At 45.6% G+C, this 23889-nt stretch overlaps 1 pseudogene; it reads left to right on the top strand.

Moving 5' to 3' along the window:
- The window catches only part of LOC135197072 (replication factor C subunit 4-like), a 44431-nt pseudogene that overhangs the window by 2145 nt on the left and 18397 nt on the right, over window positions 1-23889 (top strand).

The following is a 23889-nucleotide window of genomic DNA, read 5'->3' as shown; positions in this document are numbered from 1 at the left end:
GAAACCACAATAGCTCCCCAACAACAACCCTCAACTGTAATAACTCACATATAACTCAACAGAAACTCACAAGCACAACAAATCCAACAACACAGGCAAAACAACTCCAAAGCAAGCAACATCAAACTTAACAACAAAGTAAACAAGAAATCAATAACACAGTACTTAACTGACCACCGCTGCCGACACTAGTGACCATCACAGGCTCTCATTACAACTGCACCAGCAGACAACCCAGAACTCTCCAACAGCCAATTCAGTCGTTAACCACCCATCCACCAATTACGCTCTCTCTCTCTCTCTCTCTCTCTCTCTCTCTCTCTCTCTCTCTCTCTCTCTCTCTCTCTCTCTCTCTCTCTAAAGGATATTGTCAAATGGAACTCCCATAACTCTTCCATAGTATAATGTTCACATATGTGGAATTTCCACTGTGAATTGTAAATTTCACTTAAAGTATGTATGTTGATTTCAATATCAAATTATCAAGGTATAGATGTATATTTCAATTAGCCTACTGTTGACGATTATGCTGATGGACAAAAATAGTACGGTAACCAATATTAATAATTTGACAGTGCCTAAAGTTCCTTATCCCATTCACTGTTTAGAATTTTGACTTGGCCCACCATTTATGACAGCACTTATCTCATGAACATGAAGATAGGGGAAACAACTGAGTGGACTACCTGGGCCAGTCTTGCCTGCTCGTGTTGCTCGAAATTTTTGGTTTTAGTGTGTTTCTTTGTATTGTATAAAAGGATGAGGAAATATCTCTCAAGTCCTTTATACTTTGTACAGGTATATAATGACCTTTGTTATGTTTAAAAGTAAAGCAGTCTTATACCACTGAATGGTGTTTGCTATATGTCTTATAGAGAGAATGTATAATAATAATAGCCTAGAGCAGATTCTCATTGACATCTGGGTGGTCTGAGTGAATGATAAGAATGAATTGAATCCAGGACTGTACGATTGCCAGTCTGGTGCTTTATTGGTGAGCAATTCTGGCCCATTAAATCAGCGCTCAAAAAATTAGATAATCACTTGATAAGTTATTGATTTGAAAGTTTCTCAGGATAACTTGATATTGTCTCATTTCCATTTGTTTCAGGAAATATAACTTGAAAGATGCATGCCTTCCTCAAAACTGGAAAACTGGGCACAGATGCTGGCCAGGCTGGCCCTAGCAAGGAGAAACCAGTAAAAAGAAAAGCTCCAGTTCCCTGGGTTGAAAAATAGTAAGTTGGTTCTTTAGCAGCTGGCTTCTTCAAAAATATATATATACCTTATGTTGGGGACACTAAATGTAATAGTAATTTTTATTTTTAGCTTTGTTTTAATGTATGACACTTACCTGGCAGGTATATATATAGCTATATTCTCTGTTCCACTGGCAGAAATTTTCAAAACTCGCGGCAAACGCTAGTAACCTATTAGTAGTTCAGGCAACCACCACCCCCGTTACCGTGGCGCTAGCGCTAGGAACCGTTCCCAATTGGGCCAGATTTTCTCTGCCAGCCGAACCGGCAACATTGTTGGTGGTTCCCTGCTAGGATTTTCATTCTCGTTGCTGACTTTTCTTGGATTTTTGGTATTGTACTCGGAAACGTTAGCTTGGCATTCGCTTTGGATTGTTCTTTAAAGATGTCTGATACTGGGAGTATGTTTAGAGTGTGTGTAAAAGAGGGGTGTAAGGTAAGATTGCCGAAAGCTTCGGTCTACCCTCATACCATTTGTAAGAAGTGTAGGAGAATGTGTACTTGGGAGAATAGATGCATTGAATGTGAGAATTTATCAGAGAAGGAATGGAAGATATTTATGAAATATGTTGAGAGGCTTGAGAAAGATCGTGTAAGGAGATCTGTTTCTCGTAGTGAGAAGTCAAATTCTTCGAGTAAAAGGAGTGAATGTATTTCCTCTCCAGCTCCTTCTAATGTAGAGTTGGTAGTTCCTTCTCCCCAGGTATCTCCTGCGCCCGCCTGCTGTATCGGAGGAGGCGAACGATACAAATATTGTGAAGGTGTTCGCTGCCCTTGCGTCCAGGGGTGGGCGACCAGATACAGCGACTTCAGATAGAGTTAGTGCTTTCGATGTCAGTGAAAGTGTAGTGGAGGGGGCGTCTGATCGTCTCTCTCGTGCTCCTAGACCTAGACCTCTGTCAAGCTCCCAGACCCAAGGGAGAAGGCATGTCGACAGTCGAAGGGAGGCGAGAGAGGTTTTGTCACGGTCAGGCGTCCCTTCGAACAGTCCTGTTGCAAGTTCCCAGGCTGTTGCAGTTCGCCGCAGAAAAGGCGTAACTGGGAAGTGTGCGTCCTCGGAAGGTTCGACTTCCGAGCGAGAACGTCGGTATGCAGTGGTGTCTCGCCCCCTCAAGAGGACTTTCAGGACATCAACTGCTCTCGAGAGACAGGCTCAAGAACGTGAGGCTTGGAGTAGTCCTGAGGTGTTGTCATCCTCGGAAGACGGGGACGCAGTGCCGATCAAGAGGAAAAGGATTTTTCGTGCTAGAGAGGACTCGGGGCGCACTGGCGCTATACGTCCTTCTCGGCATGGTATTTCGATGGGAGAATCGCCTCCGTCTTCTTGTGTATCTTCCCCTCGTCTTTCTCCGTCGGGTAGAGTACAAGATCGCTCTCCGTTAGGTCGCAGTCCCGCTCGTAATCCTCATCCTTCGTCGTCTACCATTCAGGAGGATAGTACGAAGGATTTCTTAAGGGATATGCAGTCCAAGCTGGCAGTTCTGGTGAAGTCTTGGGATGCGCCTGAGCAAGCATCTTCGAGGCGTAAGGACGATTTCCTTCCCATTAAGTCTTCTAAAAGGGAAGACAAGGACGCGTTCGCCGAGGACGCAGGGCGCACTGGCGCTAGGAGGACAAGCGATCGCTTGGGTTTGCAGGACGCAGAACACAGGAAGAAAATAGTTTCGGAAGAAGCAGGACGCAAACATCAGGACGCGGGACCAATTGTGGACGCAGGCGACAGGAAGCAGGCGTGTCTACGATGGACGCAGATGCAGGCGCAGGACATCGAGAGGCTGCAGGACGCCGACTCCTCGGGTACCGCAGGACGCAGGCGGCAGGACGCTTTTCCGTCAACGAAGCGTCAACACGACAATGATTTACAAGACATTTCTTCAGCAGAAGAGGAATTGGAATTAATTGAGGAAAAGAATACGGAACCTTCTTCAGATTATAAGGTTCTGACTTCACGTCTTATTGCTATTTTTGAGGGGGAATTTAAACCGACAGCTCCGTTATCCCCCTTATCACAGTTTTCCAAGACTAGGACTCCAAAGAAGTCCTCTTTCCTTAAAATGACGATGTCAATTTCGGCGAAGAAGGCCCTTCAACGTGTGAATGACTGGATGAAGGAGAAGAAAGAAGCGGGAAAATACTCTTTTGTTTTTCCACCAGCTAAGTTGGCATCTAAATCAGGAGTATGGTACGCTACTGGAGAAAGTCTAGGCCTGGGAGTACCTGCCTCCTCCCAGGGGGACTTCTCCAGTATAGTAGACAGCTCACGCAGACAGGCGTTACAGTCTGCTAAGGTCTGGTGGACGTCTTCAGAATTTGACCATCTTTTTAAAGGGATTTTTAGGACTTTCGAAGTCTTCAATTTCCTGGATTGGTCTTTGGGAGCACTAGCGAACTCCCTAGAAGAAGAGGATTCGCAGGACTTAGAAACAGCTAAGAGCATTATGTCCTGCATGGATAAGGCTCTGAGAGACGGAACGAATGAACTGGCTTCGTTATTCACAGCAGGAGTACTTAAGAAGAGATCGCTGTTGTGTTCGTTCGCTTCGAAAGGAGTTTCTAACTCTCAGAAATCGGAGTTGCTTTTCTCTCCGCTTTCGAAACAGCTTTTTCCTTCAGAGGTGATTAGGGATATAGCTCTCTCCCTTTCGCAGAAGGCCACTCAAGACCTTCTTTCGTCTTCAGTTAAGAAGTTCTTACCACCCAAGTTGGTGAAGAAGACTCCAAAGGATACTAGGCCTTCGCAACAGCCCTTTCGAGGAAGAACATTCGCTCGACCCGCCTTTAGGGTAAGAGAGTATACCCGCTAAAAGAGGAGCCAAGACCCCCTCTAAAGAATGAGAACTCAGTCCTCAGACGACAGTGGGAGCCAGACTTCAAGGTTTTTGGGAAGTTTGGCAGAATATGAAGGCAGATCCCTGGGCTGTCAACGTAGCTCGGGAAGGGTACAAGATTCCTTTCTTGAAGAGACCTCCTCTCGCAACATCTCCGAGAGCCCTCGGGGCAAATTACAACGATTTAGTGAAGAAAGCGGCTCTGTGGGAGCAAGTGGCTTCCATGCTGGAGAAAGGAGCCATAGAACCTGTTCTGGATCACGAATCTCCGGGATTTTACAACCGTCTGTTCCTGGTTGCAAAGTCCTCGGGAGGTTGGAGGCCAGTTCTGGACGTAAGTCAACTGAATCTTTTTTCGTAGAAAAGACCAAGTTCACTATGGAGACGAACGATTCAGTACTGGCAGCGGTACGTCCAGGGGACTGGATGGCGACCCTGGACTTACAAGACGCATACTTTCATATTCCGATTCATCCAGGAAGCAGGAAGTATCTAAGGTTTGTGATTCAGGACAGGGTCTTTCAGTTCAAGGCCCTATGCTTCGGCCTTTGCACAGCCCCTCAAGTGTTCACGAGGATGATGTCCAATGTGGCGAGATGGTTACATTTAAGAGGGATCAGAGTTTCTTTTTATCTGGACGACTGGTTGATAAGATCCAATCAAGAAGTCAATGTCTGGAGGACTTGAGTCAAAACATTGGACTAGCAAAAGACCTAGGTCTGGTAGTAAACATGGGAAAGTCTCAATTGGCCGCCCCAACAACAGATAGTTTATTTGGGAATTCAGATATCGGCAGTGACTTTTCAGGCTTTTCCGTCCCCCGATAGGCAAAGCCCAATGCATTCGGAAGGTGCAGGACTTTCTAAAGAAGGACTGATGCTCAGCAAGAGAGTGGATGAGTCTACTGGCACACTCTCTTCACTAGAGAGGTTCATTTCTTTAGGAAGACTGCACATGAGACCTCTACAGTTTTTCCTGAAGGATTCATGGCCAAGAAAATTGCAACCGGATTCCTTCCAGTTTCTAATTCCGGCCGAAGAAGTAAAGGAGAATTAAAGTGGTGGCTAACGCCAGGCAGGTTAGCAAGAGGGATGTCGCTTCAGCAGAAGAGCCCAGACCTCGTCTTGTTTTCCGACGCGTCGGACGCGGGTTGGGGAGAGCGACATTAGGCCCTCAAGAGGTGTCGGGACTTTGGAGCAAGGAAGAAACAAAGTGGCACATAAACAGGAAGGAACTGATGGCAATTTTCTTGGCTTTGAAGCACTTCGAGAGTTGATTCGAGACAAGACAGTGCAGGTCAACTCGGACAACACCATGGCTCTGGCATACTCCGAAAACAAGGAGGAACTCATTCTTTTCCCCTTTACAATCTGGCAAAAGAAATTCTGCTTTGGGCGGAAGAGGAAAAGGTCGTGATACTCACCAGGTTTATACAAGGAGAGAAGAATGTGGGTGCGGACCTGTTGAGCAGAAGAGAACAACTTCTCTCGACGGAGTGGACGTTGCACATGGAGGTTTGCCAGAGCCTGTGGAAGTTGTGGGGCCGTCCGGTAGTAGATCTGTTTGCGACAGCCAGAACAAAAAGGTTATTAACATATTGCTCTCCGGTTCCAGACCAGGAAGCAGTGGTACTGGGGAAAGTGATGAAGAAGTTCAGGGAGAGCCAAGGAACGAGGATGACCTTAATAGCCCCGTTTTGGCCGGCCCAAAGTTGGTTCACAGAGGTACTGGAATGGACAGTAGATACGCCAAGGACTCTTCCTCTAAGAGTAGATTTACTCAGACAACCCCACTTCGACAGGTTTTCACAAGAATACCCTCGCTCTGGGTCTGACTGCGTTCAGACTATCAAACGTCTGGTCAGAGCGAGGGGATATTCTAGAGAGGTGGGCCAGTGCAGTGGCTAGAGCAGAAGAACCTCCACAATCACAGTATATCAGTCGAAGTGGGACAATTTCCGGAAGTGGTGTAAGAACAGGAAAGTGTCTTCATCCAGTACCTCTGTGACCCAAATCGCAGATTTCCTTCTATACTTGAGGAAGGATTTACGCTTGTCAGTTTCGACAATCAAAGGTTATAAGAGTATGCTAACCTCAGTGTTTAGACACAGGGATCTAGACATCTCGAATAACTTAGACCTTAGAGATCTGATTAGGTCATTTGGTACGAAGAAACAATCACAATGCAGGCCACCTGCTTGGAACCTTGATGTGGTCTTGAAGTATTTAACTTCTAGCAAATTCGAGCCTGTAGAGGAATCCTCTTTGAGAGATCTTGCTAAGAAGACTATCTTTTTAGTAGCGTTGGCAACTGCTAAAAGAGTTAGTGAGCTGCAGGCCATATCGAAGAAGGTGGGATGGAGACATGGCAACGCAGTGTGTTCATTCCAAGAAGGTTTCTTGGCCAAGAATGAGAATCCAGCTAATCCTTGGCCAAGATCCTTTGAAGTTTTGGGTCTGGCTGAGTTAGTGGGTCACGAGCAAGAAAGAGTTCTCGCCCAGTGAGAGCGTTGCAGTGTTATATGGAAAGAACAAGAGATATCAGAGGGAAGTCTGATGCTCTGTGGTGTTCAGTTAAAGACCCCAGTAGACCCATGACGAAGAACGCTCTAGCCTTCTTCATGAGAGAGTTAATTAAAGAGGCTCATATGTTGTGTCAAGAGCAGAGCTTTGGTATTTTGAAAGTGAAGGCTCATGAAGTCAGGGCAGTGGCGACTTCATTAGCTTTTAAAAAGAATTTAGCCCTCAAGGAAATTATTGAATCCACATATTGGAGAACTAATTCAATATTTGCGTCTCATTATCTTAGGGATGTTCAGACAACTTTGATAATTGTCAGACGCTAGGTCCATACGTGTCCTCTGGTACAGTATTGGGCAAAGGAGTTACTACCCCTATAACCTTCTTTTAAGCTAGTTGATTTATTAGGTGATGGTGTTTGTGTTTATTGGTCGTCTGAGAAAAGTGTGCAGTACTTTTTCTCAGTCTTGTTAGTATTTATCCGGTGATGGTGTGTGTGTAGTTCAGGTAAATGATCTATTACTAGCTTGAATGCCGTGGCATAAGAGGGCTGTACGGTTTCTGTCAACACATTGGTCACGTCCAGTTGTCAGTTCCAGTCCTTAGCTTTCTTCAACATACAGGACACTTCCTTGTTGAGAGCTACTAAGGTTTTAAGCAGGCTTAGAGGCAGGAGCCTATGAGTCAGCTACCTTTAGCAGGTAAGGAACCTAGAGTTTTAATAATATTTTTTATATATTTTTATACTCTAATAATGTTGCTGTCCTTACCCACCTCCAAATGTGTCAATCAGCTATATATACCCACTGCCAGGTAAGTGTCATACATTAAAATGAAGTTTTTATGATAAAACAAAGTTTAATGTATACTTACCTGGCAGGTATATATAATTTAATTCCCACCCACCCGCCTCCCCTCAGGAGACAGGGTTCAGAGAAAATCTGGCCCAATTGGGAACGGTTCCTAGCGCTAGCGCCACGGTAACGGGGTGGTGGTTGCCTGAACTACTAATAGGTTTACTAGCGTTTGCCGCGAGAAAATGAAAATTTCTGCCAGGTGGAACAGAGAATATAGCTATATATATACCTGCCAGGTAAGTATACATTAAACTTTGTTTTATCATAAAAACTTCATTTCATACATTCAACTTACCTGTCAGATATATACATAGCTATCGACTCCGTCGTCCCCGACAGAATTCGAATTTCGCGCACACGCTACAGTAGGTCAGGTGATCTACCTGCCTGCCGCTGGGTGGCAGGACTAGGAACTATCCCCGTTTTCTAATCAGATTCTCTCTGTCGCTGGGAAGGTAAAACATTATGTTTGCTTTCCCTCCTGATTTTGATTTCGTGTTTCATCGCCATCGATCTTCTGGGCCGACTTTTACAGGGAAGTACTGGATCGGTGGTTTGGCATACGTTCTTAATAACTTTTTAATAACTTTTTAATAACTTTTAATGAATTAACTTCGAAGTTTTTCGAAGAATAGAGTATGTGTAACTACCGAAGTTTTCGGTAGACAATTACATAGTTTGCAAGAAAGGGAAATATTAAATATTTCATTCATTGATAAAGTGTAATAAATGTTAGAATTTGATTGAGGAAAATAAGGTAACTTCCTATTGGAGGAAGTCAGAAAACATAGAACTAGATATGCTTTCTTTAGAAGCTTTAATAGCCCTCGTTCTGACAAGCAGTTAGAATATTAACAGTACTAGTAGTGTTGTTTCCTCATCACCTTCTTACTTCACAGAAACTACAAATTCATTTGCAATTTGAAGATAAAGGAATGTAGCTCAAGATACGAAGCTATTATAAGGTAAGAAGTGATTATAGTGGTTCCCCATTGCAATAGAGGGTGCGTCTGATCGGCTCTGTCTCGCTCCAGGCCTAGACCTCTTCCAAGCTCCCTGGCCCGGAGGAGAAGGAATGTCGAAAGCCGTACGGAGGTTATGGAGAACCCCCACCGTTCAGGCGTCCCCTCGGCAGGTTCTGTAGAACGTCCCAGACTGCCAGGGATAGCCATTGGAAAGGCATCCTAATTCAATGTGTTCCCCTTTTATTATCGTCTTGACGAATAAGGAGTAAAACATTCAACGGCGTAGATTAAATGAAGATGCAAGATAATCTCGTCTGGCTATCGGAACCTCAGAAGAGACGGAGAAAGGAGGAAGTATATGAAAATATATCTATTCTGAGAAGAACGAATTAGATATTAAGAATATTTGTTGATCGAATGAATTATATGGATCTCGTTTAGTGAGTCACATATATATAACTTTTAAGCTTCTAGCTCCTTGGGCATGAAGCTCCGGTAACGAGGCTCAAATGCGCCTAAAGCCGTCTGAAACAAGGCGCAAAGCGCCTGAAAACGAGGCGCAAAGCACCTGAAGGGCCTGAATATGGCGCAAAGCGCCTGAAAGACTATGAACCAGGATCTTTATCGGAAATGGAAGTCCTTCTCATTCAGAAGAAAGGGAGGGCTATGCGAAAATGGAAGTATTGTCGAATTCTAAGCAAGAACAAATGTACAAGAGATCGGAACCTTCCGCACACAGGATCTTCCAGAAGGCGGAAGATCCAGATTCGAATAACCTCCAGACGTACAGAACTTTCCAGGCGAGGATCGCCTTTCAGTGCTCGGAACTTTCCAACAAGAAAACTTTCCAAGGCGATACGTCTTCTAGGATCCAGGAGTATTCTGATCACGATACTCCTCCCAGGCGCCAGAGTATTCGGAACGCGATACTCCTGCCAAGCACCAGGAGTATTCCGACGAGCACGGTACTCCTCCCAGGCGCCAGGAGTATTCGGAACGTGATACTCCTACCAGGCGCCAGGAGTATTCTAGGCAAGATACTCCTGCTTAGCGCCAGACACTTTCTCCACAAGAAGAGCCTGACAACCGCCGAGAGTCCTCCAGGCGAAAGTGAAAGACATTCGAGGCTTCTCCTGATAGGGACGGGAGTTGTCGCGCAGGCGGCCGTTGCCCTTGTCAGGATCGTCTAATGCAATAAAGGCAAGAGCAAGTTCGGTTTTTTCCAGGCAGGGACTCAAGATGTAGCACAGGCTGCCGTAGCCCTTGTCAGGTTAGAATCGGTACTGCGAATAGCCCTTCACCTTTCGAAAGGAAGCGCTCTCCTTCGGTTGCTCAATCTTGCCCCAAATTGAGGAATGGAAGATAGAGCAGAATTGTGAGAATTAGTTCAGTATTAGTAAGGAGGATATAAAATCATCCCTCTTCTAAAAAAGATTGCAACCAACCATTTACGAAAGAGGGCAATCGTTTGGAAGTTGAAAAACAAGATTCGTACGAGCTCTCATTCATTGATTAGAGGTCTCTTCCAGTAAGAAAGGCGTAAAATACGGACTATCTCCAAGATAATAAAAGCTGAGAGATTCTCTTCGATCCTCGGTCGTCATTTGCAATATCTTTCGACTAATACTCTTCGGGATTATTGACGAAATGAACGAAGAGAGTAAGATTTCTATTCTTTCTCGCATGTCGGAAAGAAAGAGTGCCGTAGAAGGCTTGCTGTATATGACTACTGAATGACAAGTCATATACGCATATCATAGTTGCCTTTCTGGTTCGCTACGGAATTGTCTATATCCTTACAGGATTTTCCTAGTAAAGACTTCGCTTAAAAGGTTTGTTACGACAATACCTATTCAGCCTCGGTATTTAACAAAGGTTGTTTGCCTAAAATTTGCATTATTGAGAGCTTTCTTAGACTCGAGAATAATTTTATTATATCCATTTCATTGAAGGGAGTAACTGGCAACTCAGAATGAATGCAGCCAGGCAGTGAACGACACGGCTGTAATTGTGAGCCAATCTAGTACCATCCGGTTCTCGGTCGTGAACGGTTGGTTACATCTTTCTCTCCTAAAGGATCGAATGCTTCACCGTATACTTCCCATACAATCAGGGACTTACTTAACCACGAATTGAGGGGATTTTTTTTTTTAGGCAAACATGAATAACATCGTATTCGTTTTGCTAAGGATATCTCTCTGCCTCGGCGAGGAAAGAATGTAGTAGGAAATTCACCTTAAGATAACGATCGCTTAAGCCTTATGCACACACAGTGGTGGGTTTAAAAAAAAAAAATTACAGCGTTCCTACTATCCTTACAAGAGTTTCCTAGATGAATGCTGTTTACCACAATGTGATAGGATTATAAAGAATTTTAATTCGGCAGAGCACGATTTAACATTCATTGGAAAGAGTTGTCAGACCCTGCGGAAAATATTCACAGATATCTTCGCAAGGCAGAAGATGAACGACCTTCGTATAGATTGCTTCCTTTTCCTCGAAACAAGAGAGGTAGCAAGATACGCCATCTTTAAATTAATAGGGGAATAAACTTTAGTCCCCCTTTTTTTTTTTTCCCCTAGTTGTATATATTCTTAACACATATTAAAATAAATGGGCGTCTAAGGAAGAAGAATGAATGCATCATTTTGGCAATAAAAGGTTGGATTCACAGAAGTCCACGTTCTTCTTTCAGCATGTGTCGGAAGGTTTTTCTAAGAGATTTGATCGGAATCTATTATAAATATTGGACCTGAAAAACCTATTCACTCTGAGTCTGTCTGCGGGCAGACTGACCAGAAGTAAATATGAATGAGAGGATTTTTCAAGGGAAGCTTGATAATTCCTTTAAATATGTTAAAGACATAGAGTTGCTGCAGATCGTGCTAGATAGAAAGGGGAAACTGTCCTCTTCGGATACCTCTGTGAACCACATAATGGTTTTCTTCCCTTTCAGAGGGAAGAATCACCTTGGTAATTTATGCTATCAATGAACACAGTGAAAAGATATATTCTGTCTAGACAAAGAATATTAGAGATAGTAGAGAATTAAGATCTTCGGGATCTTATACAATACCTCTATACGATAAGAGTAAGAGATCTTATACTTAGAATGGGATCCTAATTTGGGCCTCAGATTCCGTGTTCCGACAAGATGGAACTGCTCCTAATCAAATGTTTCTCTTGGTCCTAAACGATCAAAAGGACAAGTGAAATTTTGGGCTTTAGAATCTGGAATCAAATTCTATGACGACTCGGCAATGGGTTCTGGCCAGCATAGTATGTTTAGCAAGAGAACTAAAGCCTTTTATTCCTGGATCAACGCTTTTAGATAGAGGTTTCGTTGTCCGGGTAATGTAGTGACATTGTCATCTACAGAAGAAGAAAAGGTTTTAAAACGTTTACTGACAGAGTCTTTGGAACGCGAGAAGGGCTCAAACTACTTCCCAAAAGGTTCAGAGAGATACATTCAAGAGCTAGAAATCAACCAATTTTCAGCTCAGAATCTCTTTAAATTCCAAGCTCCTTCCCTTCCTTCGGGCAAGGATAGGGAAGCTTCTGCAACGAGAAAAACTCATCAACATGTAGGAGGAGAACTCGTTAGCAAACGGAAGTATGCAATAAGGATCCTCCTCGGAGGAAGACTTGTCTCTTGGACTTTTGAGATTTCCTATTGTCTACTGGATGGAGCGGACTAAATTGTGATGAATGTGCAGGAGCAATTAGCGTCTTTGGTAGGAGTACTTTCTAAAGATCCTACTCGTAAAAAGGATGACAGACTTCTGATTAAGAGATCAAATACCGATCTCCTGTCGGGCGCGACGAACCCTACAGGGAGTTGTCGCACAAGCGGCCATCTCTGGGGGGAGCGATGCGTTAGGCAGGCGAGACGTGGGAAAGGAAGTAACTCCTGACAAGCGTCTGGCGCCAACTAGGAGCCAGGCGCAAGTAGGCGCAAAGAGCCTGACTTTACTGTAGATCGTTCTAGGCCAAGATCTTCATTCAAGCAACAAGAGCCAACTGGAGAAGAGAGAACTCCTGATAGGAGATAAGGCGCCCGCTAAGCGCAATATACTGCCATTCGAAAGGCCATTCCATGAGCGATACTCCTACCAAGCCACAGGAGTATTCGGAACTAGATGCGCCTTCCATAGGTCAGGAGTATTCGGGAAGAGATACTCCTGCCAGGCGCCTTGAGTACTCTGACCTCGATACTCCTCCCAGGAGCCAGGAGTATTCTAGACTTTTTACTCCTACCAGGCGCCAGGAGTATTCGAAGCGCGCATGTGCCTACCAAGCGCCAGGAGTATTCTGAGCTTAATACTCCTAACAGGCGCCAGGAGTATTCGGAACGCGATACTCCTGCCAAGCACCAGGAGTATTCCGATGAGCACGATACTCCTCCCAGGCGCCAGGAGTATTCGGAACGTGATACTCCTACCAGGCGCCAGGAGTATTCCGATCACGATGCTCCTCCTAGGAAAGCGATACTTCTGCCAGGCGCCAGGAGTATTCCGAGCACGATACTCCTCCCAGGCGCCAGGAGTATTCGGAGAGCGATACTCCTGCCAGGCGCCAGGAGTATTCAGAGGACGAGGAGTATTCCGATCGCGATACTCCTCCCAGCGCCAGGAGTATTCGGAGCGCGATACTCCTGCCAGGCGCCAGGAGTATTCTGAGCTTAATACTCCTAACAGGCGCCAGGAGTATTCGAAGCGCGATACTCCTGCCAGGTGCCAGGAGTATTCGAAGCGCGATACTCCTGCCAAGCGCCAGGAGTATTCGAAGCGCGATACTCCTGCCAGGCGCCAGGAGTATTCGAAGCGCGATACTCCTGCCAGGCGCCAGGAGTATTCTGAGCTTAATACTCCTAACAAGGCGCCAGGAGTATTTGGAGCGAGATGCGCCTTTCAGACGGCAGGAGTATTCGAAGAGTTTTACGACTGTCAGGCGCCAGGAGTATTCTAAACAGGATACTCCTCGCGCCAGCCAGGCGCAAGCCAGGCGTTAGGCTTCATCCAGATGAGATCCAGTTCAAAGAAAGTCCTAGTCTTCTTTGAAACAATGGTGATCTCTAAAGCACTTATAAAGTGACTTGATGATACCTTCAAACAGCTGAGAATTTAAAAAGCTCATGAAGTGCGAGCTTTTGCAAATTCTTGTTCTTTTCGTAACAATATGTCAGGAAGACATATTAGCTTTAACATATGAGAGATGCAACTATGTGTTGACTGCTCATTACACGAAGGACTTCAAGTTAACCTACGAGAGATTCTTCTCTCTTGGTTTATACGTATCAGCGGATACGTTGCTGGGATAAGGAGCCGACACTGATCCTTTAATAATGAGGTTGAATTTATTTTAACTCAATGATTTTATTGGAGGTTTGAAAGGAGTTTGGGGGATAACTCTCTTTCAATTTAGCGCGAACCCTCATGTTTAGGAACAGGTGATCGGGATCGGTGTTGCGCTCCTTAAATAAGTGCGTGTTGTCATATAAGCGGATGTGCTCCCATTGACAAACGCCAGTTAGGTTCTGTCGAGTAAGTGGAAGAGACCCCATCGACAGACCCACAAGAACTCTTGGCCACAGATCACTATCTCGCTAAGGCTCTTGAGATGAAGCAGACTCCTATGCAATAGCTAGGAAGTCAATCCTTCGTCTAGAAACACATAGGAACTAAGGTCTATAAATACCTACAACATATGTTGTTTACCTGTCTAGTCAGTAATTAGCTGTCTCTTGCCCTCCACCAAAGGGTGTCAATCAGCTATGTATATCTGACAGGTAAGTTGAATGTATGAAAATGATATTGTTTATGATACAATAAAGTTTCATACATACTTACCTGGCAGATATATACAATTAAAGACCCACCCCAGCCTCCCCGCGGAGACAGGTGGAAGAGAGAATCTGATTAGAAAACGGGGATAGTTCCTAGTCCTGCCACCCAGCGGCAGGCAGGTAGATCACCTGACCTACCTGTAGCGTGTGCCGCGAAATTCGAATTTCTGTCGGGGACGACGGAGTCGATAGCTATGTATATATCTGCCAGGTAAGTATGTATGAAACTTTATTGTATCATAACAATATCATTTTGTGAAAGTAGTATATACCTTTCCTCTAGTATTGTATTGGTTAAACCTACAATTTGTATATGTGAAATGTTGTGTATAGATTATTACGTATTGAGACATATTACTAATAACCCTCTTAAGATTCAAGTGAAGCTACTGCTTGTAAACTGTCTTTAATGTTAAGAATATTCTTAGCAGTCATTTCTGGTCCTTATAATACCATACTGAAGTAGGCATTTCATTTTTCAAGTGTTTTCCACAACAGTAGTACATAGTTCTAAATGTACTTTTGCATAACTTACATGCTGTTGTAGATTAAAAGATATCAATTTTACTGAATTTTTACTGGGTACTATTATCACATTACATAATTTCTTTTTGCTCTTTACAGCCGACCAAAGACAGTTGATGATGTAGCATACCAAGATGAAGTTGTTGCTGTTTTAAAGAGCACACTACAAGGTGCAGATGTAAGTCTTATATTTTGACAGTATGTACGTACTTCATTAATGTAGTTTAGTTACTTGTTTAGTGTTGTAATGAAGAGAAACTAGCATTTTGCAGAATTCCATAGTTCTGTTAACAAAGAAGGTAGCCTCAAAGGATTACCCAACTTTATCACACTCTCTAAGGATATTTTTATATAAGCAGCAGATTTTTGCCAAGTTACAGGACTTTATCCACTATTCCTGTGGATTTTAACCAGCCATACCAAACTTGAAGCCTGTGGCCAGAAGCAGTAGATCTGATAATGATAGATGTTAATACCAGCAGAGTGGCCTTTGATTTTCTGAGGTGCTTAGTGAGAGGAACAGCAATGATGAGAAGCAGGAGCCCTCATTTCTATTTTCTGTTGCTGGGCATAGTCCATTATCATGCAAGATTAAGTCACAGGTGAAGGTGCCACCAGCATTGAAAAGGCAACTCCAACCAAGGAGAATGTCTGGAACTGTGCAAACTGTTTCAAGAGTTTAAGAGTTTGGATGCTCTTATGCAGTTTGTTCATGTTTAATTATAGTACAGTAGCAGAATTCTGCCACTGCTGCCATGTTGAGATGTATACCCTTTGGGTGTTTGGAGGGAATTTTTCTAGTCAGGTTTGCTCATCACTTCCTTTAGGAATTCTATGATCCTCCAAATGCACAGTGATGGACGTTGCCTTAAACAAACATTAATTACTACTTGTATGCTTTTGATGAATATTATGCTGAAATAGATGTCACTATCACTTGTATGTTAACAGGTTACAAAGAATTGTATTAGTGTAAAATCTTCGGTTTATACACCTTTAACAAAGGAACCTTTATCCAGTGCAAGTGTTATAGATGCAGGCTGCAAAATAATTAACATTGCACATTAGGAGAATGCAGTTCTCCACTGAAAAGGTCTGAGTCTGAGGCTAAGGTGATGTATCTTAGGGAACCAGGGATTTCTGCATTAGCAGAAAGGAACAACAACATACTTTAGAGTGGTTTGTCCCTTGGTAACTAGTAAGGTTTTCTCATTTCTCGGGTAAATTTATAGCTAGAAAATTATGTTCTTCATTAACACTAGAGGAAGAGACTAGTGATTTTGTATTTGCACAACAGCGGACAGCTGCTGTTCCAGTAAAAGATCCATGACATGCACAATTTTGAGTGGTGCATACATTGAAAGAAGTAGTACTGGGTTATGTTTAGTACAAATAATTCCTTCAGCACTAGAAGTCTCCTGTCAGTAATCATTGCTTTACTTATTTACTAAGCAGTTATTTAGTCTTGTTATGTGTACTTTAACAGGTTATCAATGCATAAGTGAAAATAAATAGTTGTACACATTGTGTGACTGAAATATTGTTTTAAATTTGGTATGTTTCAGCTGCAATTATTTTCCATATGATCTACTCTACAGTATTGCATAATGTTATTTAAGTTTCATCATTCATTTTAGTACGAATTGAGGAAAAGAAAATTTATTAAGATTTATGTGGCTTGCTTTACAGTTACCCAACTTGCTGTTTTATGGACCACCTGGTACTGGTAAAACATCAACAATATTGGCAGCTGCCAGACAACTTTTTGGGGACCTGTACCGTCAGAGGTAAGAATCTTGTGTTCTGCAGTAATGTATACTGCTACATGTATCGTCTCATTTGAAGCTTGGCTCATATCCTCCCTGTGTTTAGCCAGCTTGAACTGTTTTTCTGCTAAAGTTTAGTCAAGCACTCCAGAAGTGTACAAAACAAGATTTCCTTGTTTGAATAACTACTGCCTCCAAGAAATGCGACAATAGGCCATCCAAGGAAGTTGAACCCCATAGACTAAGTGACACCCAAACAGCTGCCATCTTGGATGACCCTGAACCTGAAACTTAGAAATGAGATGGCGTAGCCTCCTCCCTCTTGGGAAGAGAATTGAACCCGAGGGAGAGGGGGCCACATTAAACATAACATCATCCTGTGGTACTCCCAATACTTTCATCTGAGGCGATGGAAGAAAAAGGCAACAGGGGTACACTTGAACTAGCCACTGGGAGAGCAATAGACGAATTGTCCAGTCGAGGCGAAGATAAACCCTCCAAAGAAGGAAGAATCAAAACTCTTCAATGTTCCCTCTTCTTGTAAAACACTCTCCACAGCAACTTAGGCCAGGAACATTCAGGCAGGGATTTGTAATTGTACAATAATTCGCTCGGCACCTACTGCAAGTCATATGAGGATCTGTAATCACAGACACCAGAAACCTTGAGCACAGGAATCCCTGAATGCCTGGGCTCATGCGTTGACAAGGCCATGAAGACTCTGAGGAATCCATTATGAAACAGAAACACTCACACAACAAACACACTGAAAAAGAAACATGGGCACAAAACAACCGGCATGGAAGGAGCGCAAAAGCAATAGCATTTACTCTCCAAGGCGGTTAAAGAAAAGGACTAAAGCGTCACAGAATGCGATGCATGGTCTCTGACCAGCTCTCATCTTGTACACACAGGAGTTGCCAGATGTCACAGATTCTTTGCTATACAATCTTTGATTGTTTTAACAGGTTACCAGCTGGCACTTGGAGATTATCCTATTGTTAAGACAGAAGGTTTGTTAGCTATGAAAGAGTTTGAGATTCTTTATTGGCTCTGTTTTGCTACCTGATTCTCTTCATTTCAATTAGTCACACTATATTTGCAAATTTGTTCATGAAAAACTTACCTGTCAGATATATATATAGCTGTATTTTCCGAAGTCCGACAGAAATTAAAAAAAACTTACGACACACGTAGTGGGAGTCAGGTGGTTAGTACCCATTCCCGCCGCTGGGAGGCGGGTATCAGGAATCATTCCCATTTTCTATTCATAATTTTTTCTGTCGCCGGTGTTGTAAACACAGTTTTCAGCACCTCCGTCTTGAATTTAGGAAACTTGGCTACTATAAGTACCCTTTTTGATTTTTGGTGGTATCTTGACTTTTGGATCGGTGGCTTGGCACACGTTAATTGTGGATTTGATTGATTTTGGCTTGATTTCTCTTTAAATAAGATGTCTGGTTCTAGTTCGGCTAGCGCCAGGTTTTGTACCAGGAGTGATTGTCGAGGTAGGCTACTGAAAGCATCAGTAGACCCTCATACTTTGTGTAAGAGTTGCAGAGAGCATGATTGCATGTATGAAAGTCGCTGCAAGGAATGTGAGTGTCTTTCTGATTCTGGATGGAGAGCGTATGAGTCCTATCTGCGTAAGCTTGAACGGGATAGGTTAAGGAGGTCTTCCTCCAGGAGCGTTTCAGGTAAACGGCAGGAAGTTCATGTTTCTCCTACTACCCTCCTTTAATCACTACTCCTAACCCTGTAGTGTTGCCTTCGGGCCCTGAAGCAGTGTCTGTAGAGGTAATACCCTTAAAACTTATCTTAGAGTCGATTCGTAATTTAGAATCTAAAGTGCTCGCCTTAGAAGGCAAAAGTGAAGGTGCAAAGTGCAGTGACAGTGCTCCTTCGTTGGTGGAGGTGCGTCAGATCGGCCCCATTTCGCCTCTAGGCCTAGACCGCTGCCGGACTCCCAGGTTTCAGGGAGAGGGCATGTCGGAAAGCCGCAGGAGGGTACGGGGAACGCCCACCGATCTGACGTGCCTTCGGCAGTATCTGTGGACGTTACACAAACGCCAAAGAGCGTGCGCGTGCACGCCTCTTGAAAGAGTGTTTCTCTTCTTCAGAGGCTTCCTCCCCGCACAAGGGGTGGAGCCTCGCATTCTATTTCACGCCCGCTGAAAAGGAGCGTTGGTGATCGTGACGCTTCACGTCCAGTTTTGGCTCTCGAGAGGCGATCTTCGCCTGAGAGTGTGTTCGCTGCTTTCCGCCACAGAAGAAGCGTAAGGAGTCATCGGATGATGACTTTGTTGAGCGCCCCAGTCCGCTCTCGAGCGCGTGCTACGGCAGTTTCTGGGAGAAGGAAGAAGGCGTCCCCTCGACCCCTCGCCTTCTCACAGGATCAGCCCGTCACCTGACAAGGAATCCTCTCCTACTGAGAAGATCCTGCGCTCTTTGCAGCAACAGCTTGCTGATGCTCTTGCTAAGATGGGACGCAACCACGTCCCAGGAGAAAGGATGACCGTCTTCCTGTGAAGAGATCTAGAAGGTCTTCCCTCTCCCTCTCCTCGCTCGTCTATCTCTCCACTTTCTTCGCCTGCTAGAGTTCGTGCGACTCCCCAGCGGCTCTCTGGAGGACGTGAAGAGGATTTTGCTCGCTCGCGCATGAAGCGGTATTACCCGCTCGTAAGCTTGCGGTGCGAGAGCTTGATACTTGCGTGAACGCTTCGGTGCAAGTTCACGTTCCTGACGCTCGGGTCGGAAGCCAAGCGAACAGTTTCATCTAAGATCTCCAGCGGAAGCAGCGCGCAAGTGTTTAACGCGCCTAGTTAATGTCATTCGACGCATGGACGCCAAGCGTGCGCCAGCGGACGCACAGCGCGCGAGTGTAACGCCATCCCGCGCTAGTTGCAGCCAGGCTGCGCCAGTGGACGGCCAGGTATCGCCAGACGCCAGTGTGCCCAGTGAACGCCAGGTGTGCGCCAGCGGACGCCAGCAGCGCGAGTGGACGCCAATCCCGCGCTGTTGCAGCAGCGTCGCCAGTGGACGCCAGGTGCGTCGTGGACGCCAGGTGGGCGCCAGTGGACGCCAGGTGTGCCCAGCGGACGCTCGGGTGCGAGATGTGGAGCTTTCGTCCCTCCCACCTGTTTCGTGATGAGTCTTTGCAAGTTGCTCCGGGTCTTAGAGATTCGACCGGAGTTCCTATTAATGAGTCAGCTTTACCTTCCACTTCGCAGCAACGCGCCTCGTGGAAACTTAGACCAGATAGTCTTGGTCCAGCCTATTTGCCTCCAACTTCACCTGTGTCGGAAGCAGAGGTTAGTGACGCTTCGGTTGAAGTGGATGACGAGAAACCTTTGGCGGTAGTCTCTTCCGACTACCAGGTTTTGACCCGCCTTCTTTCATCAGAGTTTGGAGAGACGTTTCACCCGGAGGCTCCTCGCTCTCCTCCTTCACAACTTTCTTCGTCCAAGATCAACAAGGTCTCGGCATTCGTCAGATGAAGAAGTCCCTTTCAACTAAGAGGGCCTTCGTAAGGTCCATGACTGGATGGAGAAAAGGAAGTCTCAGGGTAAGACTTCTTTTGCCCTGCCACCTTCGAGACTTAGTGGGAAGGCTGGCATTTGGTACGAGACGGGAGAAGACGTGGGTATTAGACTTCCCTCGTCAGCCCAAGGAGACTTCGCCAGCATTGTGGATGCCTCGAGGAGGGGGGTCTCACCTGTCCTCTTCGAAAGTTTCATGGTCGACTACGGAAATGGACTACCACCTTAAAGGCCTCTTTCGGACGTTAGAGGTCTTCAACTTTCTAGATTGGTGTTTGGGAGTTCTGGATGCCAAGTCTAGGAGTTCCGACTCGATTAGTCTGGGGGAGCTGTCCAGCGTAATGTCGTGCATGGACAAGGCCGTCAGAGATGGTTCGGAGGAGCTTACAGCTCACTTTTGCACAGGGCTCTTGAAGAAGAGATCCCTGTTTTTGCAATTTTACAGCGAAATCTGTTTCTCCATCACAGAAAGCAGACTTGCTCTTCGCTCCTTTTTCGGATCATCTCTTCCCCCAGCTATGGTAAAAGACATTGCACCCAGTCTACAGGAGAAGGCCACGCAAGATCTCCTCGCACAATCTTCAAGAGACCTGCGGTTCCTTCTTCCTCGGGAGTTTCGATTATCAAGAAATCGAAGCCCTTTCGAGGTAGTTCTTCCTCGAGACCAGCCCCTCGAGGAAGAGGCACTTCCAGAGGCAGAGCCACGGCGCTGGCCAAGAACAAGAAGTGAAGCAGAAGTCCTTCAGTCACCGGTTGCGAGCCAGGCTTCAGCTTTTTGCGCAAGCCTGGGAAGAGAGAGGTGCGGACAAATGGTCCGTGGACATCTTAAAGAAGGGTTACCGGATCCCGTTCCTGAAACCACCCCCCGCTGTCTACGACACCCAGGGACATGTCTCCTTCCTATCGGGGAGAAAAAACAACAAGTACTTTACGATCTGTTAGATCAGATGATCGTGAAACACGCGGTAGAACAGGTCTCCGACTTGAATTCCCCCGGCGGATTTTACAACAGACTGTTCCTGGTGCCAAAGCAGTCGGGGTGGGGAATGGCGACCGGTACTCGATGTCAGCACCTGAACCTCTTTGTCATCAAGCAGAGGTTCAAGATGGAGACACCTCAGTCAGTGATGGGAGCTTTGAGACCGGGGGATTGGATGAACTTCACTAGATCTCCAGGACGCGTATTTCCACGTCCCCATCCACCCCCAGTCCAGGAAATACCTGCGGTTTGTCCTGAAAGGAAAAGTGTTCCAATTCAGGCTCTCTGCTTTGGACTCAGCACTGCTCCCATGGTATTCACCCTACTGATGAAGAACATTGCGAGGTGGCTTCATCTTTCCAATGTCAGGATCTCTCTCTACCTGGACGACTGGCTCGTACGAGCCTCCTCGAAAGACCGGTGTCTGGAGGACCTTCACACGACGTTGACGTTAACGAAGTCCCTGGGGCTTCTGGTGAACCTCGAAAAGTCACATCTGACCCCTTCTCAGTCTTTAGTCTATCTGGGGATTCAGATGGACTCAGTGGCTTTTCGGGCTTTTGCTTTTTCCGTCCCAGGGGCGACAACTAGATTGCCTAAGCAAAGTGTCAACCTTTCTGGGGAAGGATTCATGCTCGGTGAGGGAATGGATGAGTCTGCTGGGGACCATTTCCTCACTGGAGAAGTTTGTTTCCCTAGGGAGGTTGCACCTCAGACCTCTTCAATTCTTCCTTGCCGACAATTGGAAGCACCAAAACACTTTGGATTCGATTCTGGTGTTATCAGAAGAGGTAAAGGCAACACCTAAGATGGTGGACCGACCCTTTGAAGCTCGCAGAGGGTCTTTCCCTCAAGCTTCAGAACCCCGACCTAGTGTTGTTTTCCGACGCGTCTTCCACGGGGTGGGGTGGGGAGCAACACTGGGGGGGGAGGAAGTGTCAGGCACCTGGAGAGGGGAACAGGTGTCCTGGCACATAAACCTCAAGGAGCTGGCAGCAGTTTCATCTGGCGCTCCAGTTCTTTCAGAACGAAGTCTCCGGCAATGTGGTGCAGATCAACTCGGACAACACCCACAGCCTGGCATATCTCAAGAAAACAGGGAGGAACCCACTCTCGATCCCTGTTCTTCCTTGCAAAGGAGATCCTGTTATGGGCGAAGGCACACGACGTCTCTATACTGACGAGATTCATTTCAGGGGTAGAAAACGTCCGTGCAGATCTGCTCAGTCGACAAGGTCAACTTCTGCCAACGGAGTGGACTCTTCATCAGGAAATATGCCAGAGGTTGTGGAAGTTATGGGGATGTCCTCTCGTAGACATCTTCGCAACTTCCAGGACAACGAGACTTCCCGCTGTACTGCTCACCAGGTTCTCGACCCAGGAGCAGTCAGCAGTAGAACGCCCTTCTTTGGGAACTGGACGGGACTTGAGGACGTATAGTGCCTTTCCCCCGTTCAAGGTCCTAGGGGAAGTGATAAGAAATTCGCGGCATCAGATGGGAACGAGGATGACTCTCATCGCCCCCTTCTGGCCAGCGGACCGACTGGTTCACAGAGGTCATGTCCCTTTCTTGTAGACTTTCCGAGGACTCTGCCTCCAAGGATAGATCTACTCAAACAGCCCCACTTCGAGAGGGTATCACACAAAAACCATTCCCCGCTCTGAGTCTGACTGCGTTCAGACTATCCAGAAGTTGGCCAGAGCGAGGGGTTTTTCAAGACCAGTGGCGAAAGCAATCGCAACGGCAAGAAGACCTTCTTCTATTGCCGTATACCAATCCAAGTGGGCTGTTTTCCGGAGATGGTTGCAGGAAGAAAGACATTTCCTCCACCTCTACCTCTGTGAGCCAGATCGCAGACTTCCTTCTCTACTTGAGAAATGAAGTTCACTTAGCGGTGCCTACGATAAAAGGCTACAGAAGTGTGCTTTCTGTAGTCTTTAGGCATAGAGGACTGGACTTAGCCAACAACAGAGACCTTCATGATCTGCTTAAGTCTTTCGAGACTTCGAAGGTACCCCAACCAAGAGTCCCTTCTTGGAACTTAGACATTGTTCTAAAGTTTTTTTGACGTCCAGTATTTTTGAACCGCTCAACTTAGCTTCGCTTGCTTAGAAACCTGACAAGGAAGACACTTTTTCTAAACTGCTCTGGCGACGGCGAAGAGAGTTAGTGAGATCCAGGCTATAAGCAAGCATGTTGGGTTTAAGAACTCTGATGCTGTTTGTTCTTTAAGCCCTTTGTTCTTAGCAAAGAACGAAAACCCGTCCAACCCTTGGCCCAAGACATTTGAAATCAAGGTTTGACAGAGATCGTGGGTAATGAGCCAGAGAGAGTCCTGTGCCCTGTCAGGGCTCTCAAATTCTATCTAGACAGAACGAAGGACTGTAGAGGACCTTCGGGCAACTTGTGGTGCTCGGTTAAGAAGCCCGATCTTCCCATGTCAAAGAACGCGCTTTCTTTCTTCTTGAGAGACACCATTAAGGAAGCTCATTCCACATGTTAGTGATAGTGACATGAAACACTGTTAAAAGTGAATGCCCACGAGGTGAGGGCTATTTCGACCTCGATAGCCTTTCACAGGAATATGGCACTCAGTGACATTTTTGAAGTGCCACATATTGGCGGAGCAACTCGGTGTTCGCTTCACACTACCTGCGGGAGGTGAAAGCGACATACGAACATTGCTCGTCGCTTGGACCATACGTCGCTGCAGACACTGTTTGGGGGCAGGAGGTAGCACTCATCCTTCCTTTAGTGGTTAGGTGAGCTTTTAATCGTGTGTGTTTTTTGGTTGTGGTTGTTGACC

The sequence above is a fragment of the Macrobrachium nipponense genome, chromosome 18 (genome assembly GCF_015104395.2).
Source record: "Macrobrachium nipponense isolate FS-2020 chromosome 18, ASM1510439v2, whole genome shotgun sequence".
Lineage (NCBI taxonomy): Eukaryota > Metazoa > Arthropoda > Malacostraca > Decapoda > Palaemonidae > Macrobrachium > Macrobrachium nipponense.
The sequence above is the reverse complement of the archived record's forward strand: the minus strand, read 5'-3'. Positions and strand labels throughout refer to the sequence as shown.